This window comes from Dermacentor variabilis, chromosome 10 (genome assembly GCF_050947875.1).
Source record: "Dermacentor variabilis isolate Ectoservices chromosome 10, ASM5094787v1, whole genome shotgun sequence".
NCBI lineage: Eukaryota > Metazoa > Arthropoda > Arachnida > Ixodida > Ixodidae > Dermacentor > Dermacentor variabilis.
The window spans coordinates 53,751,503-53,767,069 of NC_134577.1; positions in this window are offsets into that span (position 1 = coordinate 53,751,503).

Genomic DNA, 15,567 nt, shown 5'->3' on the forward strand with positions numbered 1-15,567 from the left:
AATCCCGACACTAGTCTCTAAGTAACACTAAAGTGGGAGCGACTCAGTGGTGCATGGATCCGGATGAAATTTCACAAACTGTGTTTCTTCAACAAACTTTCATTCTTTAACCTATAAATAGAAGTACATGAACATTTCGTGCGTTCCGCCTCTACACAAATGCAGTCGCCGCTATCGGTAATCGAATGCGCTACCTCATGGGCAGCATCACAAATGCACGGCTAGTGAGCCCCGCATCGTGTATGAAGATGATCGCTTTTGCTTCCCAAAAAATCTGTCCCTTTCATATCCCGTTCATTACATTCGCGATGAAGGTTAGCGTGCTGTTGTACTCACCCAACTCAACGAGGTACTTCAGTCAAAGCAATGCATGGCGCTATACCAGCGGTAAGGTGGTGGCAGTACAATGCAAGGACACGGTCCGGAGCTGCAGACAGCCGCATCGTAAGCAGAATCCCGGAACTACGCGCGCGAGTTTCAACATTGCATTAGGCGAGACTTACACACGAATATACGGGGCAAGCACACGCACAGGAACAAGCATCCCAATTAATTTGCTATGCCGTGACAGAGCGGAACAAACAGCAGAATCGCAGTAGAGTTGCATATAAGGCTCCATTCGAGGAGACAAAAAGTAACTTGCAGACCCTGCCTGCGTACACCAAACGGCGCGGTTGAGCAATACGGCGCCCAGAAATTCTGATTACGTTCAGCAGCGTACCCGAGCGGTTTATTTTCCGTTCAAAGGGGGTGGTTGCGTAAGTCTTCGCCCAACAGGATCCGCTTTAAGACAGGCAAAAAAACTATAGCTCTGCGAGAGCTGAAATGGAGTCTTATGAGAAGTTCGGTGTGTAGCAGAAGCACGCAGGCTGTACTACGGCTGCAAAGTGACAATTGGAAACAGTAGCCCACCGCGGCTGCTGCTACGTCACGGCGGCCACCCCTCCGGGCGCGAAATAGACGTGCCCAAACGTGTCGAGGAATCGGAGTTCGTGGCTGTCGGTTTCTGCAGCATCGCATTTCATGTGAACCGATAGCGCCGTCTACGATCTCTCGTCGTGGACAAGCCATACCGCAGAAATTTTAAGACCATGGCATCGGTTAAAAGTTACTGTTGCTAGAAAGTGCACGCCTCAAGCTTACGATTGCGTGAGAACACCATCTGCACCTCACGCCGAAGAATAGGCGCATATTAATATCGCAAATCTTATGTAAAACTTTAATGGCTGCTACTGTTCAATTCATACACATTCTGTGACTGCGCTCGTCCGCTATCGTATTGCAGCGCGCTTAACCACTCGTCAAGGCTATAGCTTATCAAGGACGACGGTGCTTCCTTTCCGTGTGGCACCGCCAAAGATGCTGACTCACTGTGAAGCTGATTCCTAGAGCCGCGGCCGCTCATTTTGCCTCGGTCCGCAAGCACGGTTTTTTCGCACGAAGCGCGGTTATGACCGCCGCAATAAGGTAGCGCTTGAGCACTACTTTAATCGCGTGGGTTTATGTCATACTTCACAGATTGTCTTTAAACACCGGAACAAATTGCCACGCAGCATGTACGCTGCCGCAAAAATTAGACGTTGTTTTCGAATGCATTCTCTTACGTAATGAAACGCACATGGCCCTGAAGTGAATATTTCAAAAAATGCATACTTCATCTTAGTTAATTAACTAGTTAAGCACAATATAAACATACCCTAAAGAGCGCTGCATGACGGCAAGCCACATGTCGTTGGTTTCATTAAGTTGCGGTTAAATACTTTTTTTAAATCCTTGGTTCAAGTTACGTGCAACACCCTGTTTAAGGGACAAAACTGATTGATGTCTCTAAGGAGACACAATGACGGAAGTCAGGTCGCTTAAGAATTGCCTCGCAGAAGCAAAGATATGAGTTTTGCGCAAGGGGCCCCGTTCTTGTGCGAATGCATGGGGTACGTAGCTTCTGGTCACAATACTTTCTGATACTAACAAGAGCGACGCCCGTTTAGACAGCCCATGTGCAATTTTTATCACTATGATATTCAGCAGAGAGCACCGACTTGAAAGCCGACGCATCTCTGTGGATACGCCAGACAAGTATGAAGTACAACTTCAAGATCATCGTCAAGTAACTCTGTGTGTCTGGCACAGGACGAAAGTCATGGCGAATTAATTTTAGACGCCCTTGTTTTCTCTTGCGCAAATATCCATATGACTGCTAATATAGGTAAGAGAAATCTCTAGTGTCTGCTATAGCGTTTACCTTCACTTGGCGCACATTGCTTTCCTATCACAAGGTACTGGCCATCTGTAAAAATTCACGTTCACCATTAAGGGTGCATGCAAAACTAAGGGGGCACCTAAGCAATTCTGATTATGTATAAATGCGAGACCACTGTTTAGCACTGCATGTGTCACTGCAGTAGGTTGCTGAGTTTAAGGCTGGTGTCTTAGGCTTCCGAGTATAATGTGGCTGCTTATGAGTTCGCAACAACTCAATACTACAAACCGGTCTAATTGCTTTCTCTCAGTTGAGTTTTATTTACTCAGTTTTCATTAGTGTTTCACGCACATTGCGTTGAGTGTTCTTTATCGATGATAGCAACTCCACCTCATACCCTGGGAGATGTCGTAGTCTTTGTCGGACAAGTACCTTAGGCGCGTTGCATATTATTATTATTCGTTGTCGTCGCTGTCCACGGGCTGTGTTCATTCTGAAACATTCATTTCGAAACAGGGTAGTCTCAAGCTATTCTGGAAAAGATTCATTTTTGGTCGGCATGTTATTGCACCTTCAAGGCGTCCAACGCATAACTCTGACATGGTTTTTAATGTTTTGTGGTGTAAGGAACAGGCAAAGTAGGGGCCACACACAAAAAAATTGACGCTATAGCGTCGGGATGAGGGCAAAAGTGGCTTCGAATTGTAAATACTCTTTTTCTTGCTTTTGTTAGGCCCAGTCGTGTATAATCACTGGGTACACGTCACAACAGATGGCAAGGTTTTGCTGCTTCTGTGACGTCGCCTGTGATAGAGAAGCGACGGGAGGTGGGGGGGGGGTCGGCACTTATTTCAACAATCGTGTATGGCTAGTTGCAGAATTAGAATGGAAGTGGATTAGAGTAATTTTACGTTAGTAAGACGCTGCTTATTCCCCATCCTCAACAAATATCTCCTCTCCCAGCCGACTATGCCAACTGTAGGCCCACTGTATGCCAACTGGACTCCGTCGAAGACAGGCCACTCTGCTTTGTCGCTTATGGCTAGGGGTGGCACTGACGAAATCTTACTTGTTTCGCATAGGAATGGCCGTCAACGCTCTCTGCAATGCCAATCTTTGCGAGGAGACGCTGGAACACATACTGTGCGACTGTCCTGAATATAATGTTCCGAGACAGTCCCTGGCGTCCGTTCTAGAGCACGTTTACAATAAATCGTTGTCAGATGAAACAATTTTCACATGTCGCCAACAGAAAACCTTGCAGCTGAAGGCGACGAAGGGACTACTTCGGCTTTTGAACGAGACGGGCTTGGACAAGCCGCAGTGACAGTGATGTCACGTACCGCGCAAGAGTGACGGACTGTAACTGACGATGTGTGTGCTGTGTTATGTGCTCTCTCTCTCTCTCTCTCTACTTCCCACTTTTCAGCCCCATACCGCTTCCATGTGTATGGTAGCAAACCGGTTGAGCTGAACTAGTGAACGTCTCTTCCTTTCCTTCTCCACTTTTTCCTTCTTTCCTCTCTCAGTCCATCTTCTCCTGAATATTTTAAATACGTCGCGTCCCAATACGTTGGCTTTTTGAATGTATCGAGTGGGTAATTTATTAACCGTTCTCTGAAGCTTAAGAAACGGGAACGCAGTTTTCAATGTTTACACTCTTGCGTTTTGAGCTGCTGTACAAGAGGACTATGATATTCCTGAAGCTGCGGAACCCTGTTCTATAATCACATATCAACATGCCAAGCGAAAATCCTCACGACATATTCTTGTGCCATAGTTCATACCATCTGCAATACCACTTTTCAACCAAGACACAAAGACGGGCCTAATAAGAACCCGTCATAAGACTTGATGAAACAGCCACTAAGTGAGTACAGGATACAGATTGGAGTACAGGATACGTCAGATTGGATATGGAAGTACCTTGAGTGTTACCGGTGCCAAAAAGCGTCTAATTCATTTGCCAACGTTTCCTTGGTGCCTTATATCTCAACTTTGGCATAAGAGCTAATTAGGACACTGCGTCAAACGCGTTCTTTAAATTAAATAACAAGTAAGCAATGTTATATAAACGGATTGCTATGTCGTCGCAGGTCGCAACTGCATATTTCACAATTTTTGATTTATGAATTCATGCAGTTGAGCAAGTAAACCACAGTAGCTCCACTAGGCCAGAACATCTGCAGCAGTACAATGAATTCGCGTTGCGCTTAAGCTGCTCGGCTGCTGTTCTGAAAAGATATTCAAGAGAACATGCTGGCGTGGTGCAGAACGCGAGGCAAATGCTGCTACTCAGCCGAGAAACGAGGCCTAGTAACTAGCATGCGTTTTAAAGCAGATGTGATGAGAACCACTGCAAGTGGAGTTGCAGGCGTAGCACCTCGACAATGGATGACATTCCAGATGACAACCGATGGTGGATGACGACCGTCAGCGTTTGTCGGCGCGCAATGAAAGCACAATATTTGTTTAGCCTGAGGTTTGTTGTAGGTTCCAATGAGACCCCCAGTTTTTACATAGCGTCGATCACCAAGAACGCTACTGGCCGTGCGTACGTATAATATTCATGCGAGAAGTGGAACACGGAATGTGGCCCTGGCTACGCTTCCAAATAGACCAAAATGGCACGATGATGACACTCCATATAATTAGGTATGAATCAGCATGACATTTATGAAATGCACCGTTTCGCTATAGCACATAAACATGTTGAATCGCAAATGCTATTATATGCGCACACCATAGACATGATCCCTTTCTTATATTCCATATGGCAATACACCAGAACGGCGCATACAAATACGTAGTGTCTTAACGCATTTACAAAGAGCCCAATTGACAGAGAAGACATAAGTCTCGTATTCGGCAACAATAGGCAATGCAAGTAATTGTATAGCTATAACACAAAGTGGTACAACGTAAGTTAACATGCAAACGCTTGACATCATGGTAGCCGAGTTTGCTGAATAATGGTCTTCGGGATGACAGACAAACACAAACTATTGAGTCAGTCATGGAATGAGTTGTTCAGGAATTTAGGTACAATGTAACATAACATAGAAAACGCGTAGTTTGTTCTAAGCTTTGGTAATACAAATGTACTCTGTACTCTGATGCCATACAATTTGTGGCGACATGTAAGTGTAATTTGAGAAATAAATGATTCATTTTTTCTTACGATTGTTTAGTAAATGCATGCAAATCTGTAGCCAAATAATTTCTTGACAGCTACAATAATATAACATACAAAACATGCCTAGTAGGCGAATTATATGACCAGTTATCAATCGCGCGGAGCATCTTCTTTTGCAAGGTTTGCAGTTTTAAATCATTAGACATTGTTGGTTTGCCCCAGACAAAGAGATAATAGCTTATGTGGGAATGAAGAAAATGCATAATAGAAAGTGTTCTTAGTTTTGATAGGTAAAATATGCCTGTTAAGCATACTTATTCTGATGATTCTAGAAAGTGTTGAAGAAAGATTATTAACATGGGCATCCCAAGTCATCCCGCTGCTGAGCGTTCGCCCAATGATTTGTAGGTGTCCGCGTACTCGATCACGGTGCTACTGACGTATAAAGAGAGGTGGTATGGTATGGTATGGTATGGTATGGCATGGTATGGTATGATATGGTATGGATGGTACGGAAAACGTTATTCAATTCCCTGAGGTAGCGCGAGATTCCTAGCCCGAAGCGGGCCGCGTAAAATATTTGATTTGTTTCAGGGGAAAGGCAGTACAACTTTGGTTTCTTCATTTGTTTGTTGCTGGGGAACTAACTGAAGACCATGTGGCAAGTGATGAGAGCGTGCGCTTTCCGGAATCTGCTAAGCGTTGTGTATCTTTGGAAGAGAAGAATAGATTGGTGTCGTCCGCATGTATAATGTATTTTGCATGGGGATTGGCGTAGAGGATATCTTTTATACATACATTGAACTGGAGCGGCCCCAAAATGCTACCCTGAGAGACGCCACTCGGAATTTTCAGAATCTGTGAAGAGTAATGATTTGTGTATGCATATACGGGTATATGAATGCATGTCGATATATATATATATATATATATATATATATATATATATATATATATATATATATATGTGTGTGTGTGTGTGTGTGTGTGTGTGTGTGTGTGTGTGTGTGTGTGTGTGTGTGTGTAATGTTCAGCGGCGTCTACTTGTTTCATTTCTACTTAACACGAGAACCACATAAGCTACCCTAAGTATTTTTGATTTAGTCACCAGTGGGTCTGTATGGATATGGGTGTGCATGTGCATATGCGAGTATGTGGGTTCATGAAGTGTATATATAGATATATATATGTATGATGCATATGTGTTTGCATGTATGCTGTTGCTGAATATTCCTTAGGGGGGGCTGCGGGCCTCGTCAAGCTCCCTCTACTGGAGCAGCTTTTACTTGCAGCCTCCTCCATCAAGTAGATGGAAATAAAGCTATACTATTCTATTCTTTATGACCACGTATTGAGAGCGCGAACCCAGATATGATTTAATTGGATTGATGGCGTCCCCACCTATGCCACAGTGCTCTAATTTTCCAAAAAGAATATTGTGAGTTAAGCAGTCGAAGGCGTTTCGGATATCACCAAAAATGCCAAGAATTAGAAGTGGTTTCTCGAAATTCATTAATGTGTATTATTTTTGAACAAGTTGTGCACAGGTAGCGTACAAGTAGTGCACCTCATTCAAAAATAGTTTCTTTATTACTTTGACCACTATTCAAAGACTCACGAAGCAAAGTCAAACATGGATGAGGACGTTAAACATCTTCAATTTGCGCAAATGCTTTTATCCAAAATACCATTTGGTGTTCGAAATGACAAAGCTTTACAGGAGACTGAAAAGTTCCAAGAAGTTGTTGGGGCCATGACCGATAACCAACTGTCCAAAAAATGTGCATTTCTATCTCCTAAAGTCTATACAATTTCGAGAGCTGCAGAGGTAAAATTTCATATAAGGTGTTATCCGCTGAAATTACAATGTATGAATACAATGTACGTGTATGTAAGACAATATATGCACTGTAGTGCACTACAGAAAAGAGGTCAAATTCCCGCATGGGCGGTATATTGTTTCATAACTGTCTGTGACCTTTGTAGTATTAAGATTTGTGTACTAAATATTCAGTTTTTCTTGTGAAGTTTGGTACTTGCTATACCTTTTGTTGCTGTGGTTTTATTTTATGGAAGCGTACAAATAATAATATCAAGAAAAATGAAAGTTCGATAAATATGAACATGCCGAAATGGGAGCCGAGGGCAGGCTCTCCATATTACGCGTGCTTTGTCACCTCATTCAATTTCGTTCGCTGTTCTCATGTTCGCTTTCAAGGGTACTTATGTACGCATGATAGGTACGTTGTGCTACTTATCAGACATTTGATACTTCTCGCCTAGTAATCAGTAGCCAGTAAAATTTTGAGGAGGCAACGTCTTATTTACATGCGCCGATATTACAGTACATAAAATTCATCCAGGATCGCAACGATTGTAGGGTTGCTTCGTCAACAGCTTGCTTAACTTTGGTGATACAGCGAACCGGAGTTCAAAAGACATGAAAATTCTGCAAGTGTACTCAAGATCCCTCTTTAACACAATACACGAGCGAACAAGAGAGGTAAGAAAGCAAAAGCCGGCACTGGAGATTGCTTATCTACGTTCCCTCTTTGTTGCGCTTTATTCTGAAGAAGAACCTTCTTTGCTACTCGGACTCTCACATCTTCTTGTCTTTTAGTGGCGTGATCATCGAAGAGTTTTGTTGATTGGATAAGCACTGTATTTTGTGCAATTCAATTTGCTTTGGATTGGTACGAATCTAGTGGGGAGCACGTAGTGACGTCATAACGAGTGGTAACTAAAATGGTAAATGTTTGTGCATAGGCTTGCGATCATTACACATGTTTACCGGAGGATTTTGGAAAAGAAAAAGTATAAATATCTCAGTGCTCTTCCAACTAACAGTTTGTCCTGCAAAGCTAAGGTTGAATACAGGGCAGCAAGGGCCGAACTTTCTTCAGCATAACTTCAGACGAGGACCTTTAAAATTACAAGAAAATGTGTATATGAGGAATGTGAACCCAACTTTGCCGTTCAGCTGCTGCCAGTGCGATCCTTCTGCGATCAAGTATATTGATATGTTGAAGTCGGTTCAGAAGCGTGTAGCTCGGTTTGTGACGTGCATCTATGATTTCCGAAGAAGCTCATCAGATGCAGTCAAATCGCTCGGCTTGCCCTTATTATCTGAAAGAGGTCAATTTCTAAAGCTGTCAATGTTCTACTATATACTAAACAATAAAACTGGTGTTGCTAAGGACAAGTATATCAAGAAGCTCACCTAACTGTCCTCCTGCGCATACCATTCTCTAAAGATGCGCCAGCGTAACTACCCCATTAATCTATTCAAGTACACATTTTTCCACGTACCGCCCATGACTGGAATTCTATCAAATTGGTGCCAGGGTGCCAAGAAGGCGCAAAAACTCGTTAAGCCATAAGCTTTGCGCATCGATAGTATTTATTTATTTAACTTCCCAAAAAGCTGTTTCATGCTGAAGTCGTCCGGTTCTTTTTCACCATAAAGAGCAGGTTTGATTTTTAGGTGGATGCATAGGGGAGCCAGGTGAACAGTTGAAGGCCTTAGCAAATTCGCCAAAATTTTTCATGGCCTCGTTGACCCTAAAAATATTTAACAGAGACATTTTATGATTTTGTCAGTAAAGACAAGGGATCGCCATTTTTACACAGGATATCACCGCCTCTTCAAAACAACCTAATGGAACGTTAATCATGCTGCTGTTCATGTCATAGGTACCGTACTGAATTTATTGGAATAGAGCATTTTGATATAATGATGTGGAACTGTAACATTAAGTTTACTTCTATGTCCCTTAAGCAACAACGCCAGGACAGATTAGCTCTGCTGCAACTTTTCTTTAGTTCGCTGACTTAGTTATAGCATCGCGAATGAGCACACTTATAGCAAATAAATAGTAAGTGTTCGGAGTTTATTTTAAAGTAATATTGCTGTAGTAAAAACAAATAAAATACAACGTTTTTGATGCCTGGGTAAGCATTTCTTCGTTTGTACGTTACTTGGAAGCTTTCATGAATAGTCAAAGTAATCTCTGAAAGCAGCCTAATTTAGTTATTTTTACATCGCCAGCCCCCCCAGGCTATGAAGCAGCGTTTTTGTCATTTTCGACTCACTATTGAACAATATGAGGTTTCCTTGTAGCGAACTGAAGACCTATTACTGAGGCTACCTGTCAACAGACATTTTGTTCTGAGAATGATTGTTTGCATTTTCCTAGCATATATCTGCCAATTTTGTTGATGTTACCGCATGGTCACATTGACCGTGTTTTAAATTGTTAATATCAGTTGGTCTCTAAAGCTATCATAAAATTTCGGGACAACTGGGAAACTAATCATCGTGTCATCTGCGCCAATCTGTTCCGAGAAGTTCAGCCTATTACATCGCAGTACATTTTGGTAGAATTCAAAGATTTTGTACCTATAGCATGCTCCAGAGATTCACCGTTGCAATATGCCAAAAATATGATGGCAGTTGCACTAATGCAGCTATTCAGAGCACAAAAATCACATCCCAGTTTATTTTTTGTAATAATGAGAGGAGGCCCTCCAATACTGTTGACGTCAGGAATCAACAATATTACATCACTGCAGACGCCGAACAAGTGGCCTCAGGGTGTTTTGGGTAACGGCTCAACAACTATGACGTATTTCAATGTCACTGACTGCCAACTAAACGTAAGATCCTATTGGAAAACGGTATAATGAGGAGTACCAGTATATCGCATAATTTCAGGCGGATAGCTGCATTTGAAGTAATTTGAAGGGCACAGCGAGCCACCGTCGTGAGTCTTGTTATATCATGTGTAAATATTTACAGGGTTTACCATTTGTTCACTAAGAAACTACACAGCTTAAGCAGCACCGATATCCTCTCTACAACCTGCCGTGCTTCAACGACACGCCTCGCGAAGTGCGGTGGCGACATCCGGGTAAGTGAAAATAACTGCAGGAAAAACGAGGATTTCGGTCGAAAATTCCCTTCAACAGACTGACCAATATATGTAATCAGAATACTCAAACGCGCAGCAAAACCTACCTACTTGCAATTTCTGTGATTGTTACGAAGTGGCAGGCATTTTTACTTCATACCTAAGTTATGCCCTGAACTCAAACTGGGTTCACACCACGGAGTTGATCGTCGACGCAACTGACAGCCAGCACGTGACACACATCTAACCACTAACCTAGCCAGCATTTACACGAGAATGAATAAAAACAGAAGACAAAGAAGGCTCAGCTATCGCTCTCTGCAGTGCGTGGTTGACGGCTCAGAAAGATCGCAACACAGAGCGTTCACTCGTCGCCATTGACGCAACATATTAAAGTGCATGCGTGGTGCGAATCTTTTTATTTGAACGAACGAAATGAAATGAAGTCCATTTAATGTTGCGACTTACAGAATAAAGCGCTTCGTCACCGTTATTTCTAGCCAACAAGAGCAGGAGTTATTTCACTTTCGGCCGTGTTGTGAAATGCTTCGTCGTTACACAGTGAACTCAGCAACAACGGGAGACATATGATCTTGCTGTACGCATTTTGTAAGATCAAATTGCAATTTTCTCGGTTTTGCGAATGAAGGTTATGGATGTGCAGATTTAAGTCTGAGCCAAGTTGGACATTCGCTTTGGTTTGCATGGGAGATGCATACGTGCTTTCGATAAACAATTTCTCAACTGGTTCTAACCAAACGCGTTGCATAGAATGGTGAAACCTGAACCGTATCGTCTGCAGAAAACAAGACTTTGATTTAATAAGAGTAATAAGGTTTTCTGAAAAACGACAAAGTATGGTAAGCTTGAAAAGCACTAAAGAACAACGGTTACAAACCATAACTCGACATCACAAAGGATATCGTAGTTCTTTAAACATATGTTAGCACATCTTGTGCGGAACATATTGATTTTATAGCTTGCGCCAAAATGCTACATTTCTAAAATGAAGTGGTTTGCTAAACCTACGGGCATATTTCAGGGTGGTGTATCACTGCTGTCCGCCAGAACTGTCTGATTAGATGGCGTTTCAAAACATTGATATCTTTTTTTAATTGCTGAGCTGGAGAGTTGTAAGCTTGTTGTTTTATTAGCATTACTTTTGCCCATTAATAAATCTTTCTTGAAAAGCAGGATGAACAAAAGAACAAATTTGTTCCTAAAGCTCGTAGAAATATGTCCTTCGTTGTAGGTAAACCAACCTGATCGTATTCGATACAGCTACTTCAGAGCCGAACAAACCGATTTCATCGTAGACGTCCATTACGCACGAGCCCTGGAGATATAGGTTCCTCTTAAGCAGGCTGCTTTTGCAGACGGTGGACATTTCTAAACCGAGTAACTGTAGTGCTGTTTGGCATGGTGGAAATCCTAATTTTTATTTTATGAAATGGTAATATTCACAATTGTTTAGTAAAAAGAGGAGAATCACACTGGCCATTCAGGTTAAATTGACAAATTATTTAACAAAAACTGTGTTTGCGAATCAGCTCTTTAGACTAGATAAATGTTTATTTGATAATTGTTTATTGTTTAAAATATGATTTAGTTTGCAGCACTTCTGGAACACAATTTCGTGAGGAATCGAAACATCTTGACGGGAATAGGGTGTCAGAGAAGCGAGACGAGAACAATGTTCTCAATAGTTTCACATGGAAAAAAATTGCCTTTATGTGAAATGCAGCATTTTTGAATTCTTTTAATCAATTTTTCATCTATATTACGCTCACTTCCATCTAATGTATTCTCGAAGAGGTTAGAGCTGATAAGCATTATTGTACATAGAACCCAAGAGTTAAAAACACGACACAGCAGGCGGACCTCCCTTAAAAAGCTAAGAGTTTTTGTTCGTGCGAGAATAGCAACAAAAAAATAACAGTTTGATTCCTTGGACACTCCACATGCTTTACGCAGCCCACACTACCACTCCCAAAATTAACCCTCAATTTGTTTCTTGTCTCCACCAGCGCAAGAATTAGAAGAGGCTCGTTTATTTACCATATTGGATAAATATATTAAGATGATTCCGCGGAAAGCCTTCTTCAGATACTAAATATTAAATAAATGTATAGCGAGATTTGCGTACAGAAGGTGAGAGCTTATTGCGCGTTGGAAGCTACGGTCGATTCTCAATGGAAAAACGAATCGGAAATAATCCCTCTGAACAAAGAACATGACGTGCGGTGCAGGAGAATACTTGCATACATAGCGATTGCCTTTAACGAAAACCAAAATATTTTATATGTTATCAGAATATCTTGCAAAGTTGCATTTTAGTCGCTGCAGTCGGTGCAACAAAACAGTTGGACAAATCATTGGCGTATGGATGAAACGATGATTCTGTGCGGTCACACGTTACACACTCTTGCTTCTATATGGTTTCGTTCTGGCTCTCTGCGTTTAGAACGGGATATATGTAACTTGTACGGTTAATAGGCCTACATTTACCCAAATTTATTACTTTTACTTTATTTGTTACCAAACATAATCGTTTTAAAAAATACTGTTTAGGACTGAATTCCTCTTCATATATATTTTGCCGTCTGCTTCTGACCAAATCTTCGTGGAGCGTTAACACTAATAAACGAAAAGAAAAAAATACATCGCCGGCAAGACGGATGATGGGAACACGCAATACCTCCTATTTCCTCAGCACTCATTTGAGGCATGAGAGACTGAAGAGCGACTGCTCAAAGACACACGTCGGGAAGACGTGAATAGACGAGGTAGCGCTTCGACAATTTACCTCGGATCGCTAGTAGGAAAAATGTTAGGTGCAAATTTCCCATTACTGAAAGTTACAAACTTCTAATTTTGCGCATAAACAATTCCAAAATGGGGTGTATGTTTCCCGCTTTCATTTTAATGCCACTTGGGCCAGAAATGTGATAAACTGTTTTATTTTACCTATTCGGTCCACATTCCTATATTGTTTATTACTGATTATTTCAGTGTCTCCCAATTTCAGTACAACCTTTTCAGTAGGTCTCTAGTACGCACAAGAGCCTAAAGAAAACACAGTATGAACACTGAACGGCATTTAACAGAATGTTGCACAAGAAAGTGAATATATATACAAAGTATGACTTCGTCTCAGAAACTGAAAAGTAGAAAGCTCTAATTATTGTATTTTTATTGTTTCTGCCGGGGCGCCGAACAGAATGCGGAAACTGCTAATTATGAACTGTGTGCGCGTTACCTTCTGCGACAGTCTTTACAAATGCGCCAGCATAGCTCGAATACACAGTAATATTTGGTGGACCTTCGGAGTAGGCTCGGTGTGACGCGGCGCTAGATCTCCGTAGCGGGAGCCACGTCGGTTTCATCAGGATGGCCACAAAGGACAATGATGATACTCATCAACTCAGGCTTCATCACCAGTTGTGCTTTCACACCCTCGTGTCCCAGCGATTTCATCGGCACAGAGGGCGTCGATGTTAATGAATGGTTCACCTTGCATGTGTGTCAGCAAGTGTAACAGGTGGTATACTACGTTTATCCTTTTGAAGGTAATCTTCTACTTCCACGGCATCGCTCGCATGTAGTATGGTACGCGCAAAACCGACTTGATGAGTTGGGAGGTTTGAATAGTAAATGTGCGCGACACATTCGAAAATCTTGTGTGTGTGTAGTGACTTTTAAAGGAGAGGAAGAGAGAAGTGCAGTGCCGTAACTGTCTTTCAGAGGAGGACACCTCAACAGCACTGCAAAGGGAAAGGGGAGTGGAGAGAAAAAGATCAGGGAGAGAAGGAAAAGAAGGCGGAAAAAAAATAAGAAGGGTGAAGAAGCAATGCGGGGCTTCCAGCCGCGCTCTCAGCTGCGTGTCACAGCAAAAGTCAAGTAGGGCAGGAAGCACTTTCTTGACAATGGAAGGGTGGGCTGCCGGAAAGAGAAGGGCTCCCTCCGAGTCACAGGGCAGTCCCACACGACGGTACGATGCAAATAGCGCAGTGCGCTCAACATCGAAGGCCGGGCAGCGGAGCAGAAGGTGCTCAAGCGTCTCCTCCTCGCCGCAATCCAAGCACGCGGGGCTGCCTTTTCCGTTCAGTCTGTGCATTCTGGCGGCCGTGTTGTAGCAGCCGACGCGCAGCCGAAGGAGAAACGAGCGGTCCCAGCGGGAGAGACCCGCGCGGTGGAGGAGGCGTGGGGGCGTACCTGCAGCAACGCGCGGATCAGGCTGCTGCGCGCGGAGGATGCGCAGTATCGCCGTCTTGGCCACGTCGAAACGGGTGACGGAGCTGGCGAGGGGGAAGCGAGTCGAGAGAGCTTGCTTCGCGAGGACGTCGGCCGCTTCGTTCCCGGGCAGGCCGATGTGCGCGGGGACCCACTGCAGTGCCAAATCGCAGCCCTGATTTACGAGATGGCGCAGTTTTGATCCCACGTGCTGCACAAGCGGAAGACCGGCATAGTCCTTCCTCAGCATGGCACCGGACATTTCTGCGTCTCGACAGTGCTGCCTTCGTTTTCCTGCCTCGTCGACAGTAGCCGAACTCGCGACGATTGACCTCGTGGCTGACCTACTTCTTCAGCAGTGCGGGGTCTCGTCTGCCGCGATACTGTCGGACTCGAAAATCTTGGCAGACGTAAGGTCGCACTGAAAAGAGAACTTCCGATGCGGGCCCAGACGTACACAGTCTTATTTCTCATATGTTCACAAGGTGCTGGCTTTTTGCACACAAAGATGACAGAGAGAGTCAATAAAGTCGGCCATTTCGACAGGGGCATTGTCGATGAATTATTTATTTGGCTTTTTGTAAGAATTGTGCAACGATTCAGTCCATTCTGTGGGAGCGCATGTCAAAATTTTGACTACACTAAAAGCCGACGCATCGCTCACGACTTCGATCGCGTGCAAAACAAATCTGATAGTTCCTCCTGTGTCGACGTTCCAAAGCTTCGTGGGCCGTCAAGTGCAAAAATATGACACATGTATTCCGTCCTTAATTAGAGCCCATGCCTGTAGTCATCCGTGATTCGCGGCAGCTCGACAACAACCAGACTACAGTATCGCTTATTCAGTTAACCATACGACAGGGCATATTCAATGTAGAGAATCCTACCCCGGAAAACACAAGTTCATTCTGGAATTTAATCGCTTTGGCGGCACTGTGTGAGCGCTCGCCACCTTGTTACATTAATCCGGCTTAATGGAGAGCGCCAAACGACCGGCCAACTTCCTTCATGTGCTTTCGCACTGGCCACATCTTTCGATGCTGCCGAGGTCACTGATATTTGTCTCCTCAACCAAACATTTCTCCTGA